The sequence below is a fragment of the Vicugna pacos genome, chromosome 10 (genome assembly GCF_048564905.1).
Source record: "Vicugna pacos chromosome 10, VicPac4, whole genome shotgun sequence".
NCBI classification, from domain to species: Eukaryota; Metazoa; Chordata; class Mammalia; order Artiodactyla; family Camelidae; genus Vicugna; species Vicugna pacos.
In genome coordinates, this window is record NC_132996.1 from 67,082,428 (window position 1) to 67,084,859 (window position 2,432).

General features: G+C 41.3%; 1 pseudogene; it reads right to left on the reverse strand.

Annotated features, from left to right (window-relative positions):
• Positions 1-342: 342 nt before the first annotated feature.
• LOC102532224 (mitochondrial fission factor pseudogene) lies at positions 343-2,150 on the reverse strand (annotated as a pseudogene).
• Between the last annotated feature and the right edge of the window lie 282 nt (positions 2,151-2,432).

The window sequence follows — 2,432 nt, forward strand, 5'->3', positions numbered from 1 at the left end:
TCTTTTTTATGGCTGAGTTGTATATGTATGTGTATATGTATGTGTGTATACACACACACACACCTCGCATATCTTCTTTACCTAGTCATCTGTTGATGAGCATTTAGGTTGTCTTCATGTCCTCGCTATTGTAAGTAGTGTTACTATGAACACTGGGGTGCATATGTCTTTTTATTTTTTTTTTTGGTTGACAGTTCATTAAATGCGCTACATTTGCACCTTATTCTGTGGTTTTTTAAATCTCTCACACATGGGCTTAGTAAAAATGTACTTTATAGAAAACCATCTGCAAAACTAATATAAAAATGCACATTTTACACACATATTAGATAAACTGCTGAAAACGTTAGGAATTACTTTATTGAAGGTGATCATGAAATATGAGGTGGCTTGATTTTATTAAACCTGACACCAGCCCATGACTTCAGAAATGTTCATGTTGAAATGTGGATGCAAAAATGTCTATTAGCGAAACTGTTTAATAGTGTTTGAGAAACAAAACAAAATAAAGAATTATTTTTCCTTTACAGACAATTTTCTAAATCCAGGCTCTACACCTTCTCTCTCTCTCATTCAGAGAATTAGTTGTGCAGACTGATGAGGCAAAAAATTCCTTAAAAAAAGCAAAACCAAACTAGAGCCTATTTACAAAACATGCAGAGAATATTAAGTAGGTATGATGGCAGAACTGGTTAAAGGTAAACACAGCGGAGGGGCAGGAGGCACCTCTCTACCTCTGCACATCGAAGTCCTTCCCCCTTTCCCTCTGGGAGAAACACATTTTCAGGGCATGGACCGTAAAACAGCATACAATGCAAAGACAGAAACGAAGACGTTTGCAAACTCTTTATATTTCCAGCTGTTGAGACAATATTTCTGAGAGCGGAGGTTACCTCTAGCGGCGAAACCAGAGCCAGCTATTAAGCAGCCAGAAGGCTACAGTAATTGAATACATGACCATTTCTCTTTTCGCACGTTCTTTGTTCTCCTCTTCCAGAAGCTGTAGACGTCTATTTAGTTTGATTATCTGTCGTCTTAATGAAGCTGCATCTACAACAGTCATGTTATCTGAAGCTCCTTCAATTGTGGAGTCTATATTTGAAATGCCATACCTGACGTTGTCATGATGGGGATTAGAAGTGGCGGCAGCAGACCCACCGCGCAACACAGGTCTGCGATTTTCATCCAGCACATCCAAGATCTGCTGGTAAGCCCTACGAGTAGAAGACTGGATAAGCGACAAAATGCCACGGGCAGAGGAAAGATTAGCTCCATCTTCAGGTAACATACGGGGAGGACAAACCCGAACCTGTTGTGGCGATGGTGTCACAATGGAGTCAGTTCTGACCAGCTGTCCGTTTTGGCGAACAGCATTTTCACTCATAGAGTGCTCTCTTTTTAGCCTGCCAACTGCACGGATCTGTTCCTCATTTTGAGGGGTTGGAAGAGGTCGTTCTAAATCCAGAAAATCTAGTGGTCTTTCACTTAGTGTAAGCACACGAGGTGGTGTTTTTAGTGCCAGAGGTTTAAAGGGAGTTGACTGTATAAGGTCAAGATCTGCTGGTCTTGAAAATGGAATGTCTTCATTATTTCCTGCTACAACAATTCTCTCTGGAACCTGCATGATCACACTAGCAGTTGAAACGCCTTCTTGGAATCCTTGTTCCAGGTCAGCATTTGGTGGTGCTACCTTTAATTTTTCTGGGACCCTCATTCGCTGACTAATACTTTCGGTATATTCCATTTCATACTGAATTCGACTAATTTCCGCCATTTCAGCAGGAGTAGGAGAAGGAAATGTTGCCCCACTCACTAAATGTGTACCAACTACTGCTTGCTACTTGGCATTATCTGCGCCTGTGCTTCATATTATTATTTTTTTTTTTTACCTGTGCTTCATATTATTATTATTTTTTTTACCTGTGCTTCATATTAAATCCCTTAACTTGCTTCAATTTGCATGTGCTGGATTTAGACCCACTTTTGTCCCCCTGGGCCCGCTGGAGGGTCTCTGGCGGGGGCCGCCGCCCGCCGGCTCCCGGGGCGCTCGTGGGGGCGCTCGCTCTCAGAGGCCGTTGGCCGAGCGCACAGAGGCGCCTGGGCAAATCACCGGCCGGCGAGGCCCGGAGCGGGCGGGGAGAGACGCGAGCACCTCCCTATGTCTTTTTAAATTATGATTTTCTCAGGATATATGCCCAGGAGTGGAATTGCTGGATCATATGTTAGGTCCGCTTTTAATTTTTTTTTAATTTTTTAAAAAAATTTAACATTTTTTATTGAGTTATAGTCATTTTACAATGTTGTGTCAAATTCCAGTGTAGAGCACAATTTTTCAGTTATAAATGAACATATATATATTCATTGTAACATTTTTTTTTGGTGTGAGCTACAAGATCTTGTATGTATTTCCCTGTGCTATAAAGTATAATCTT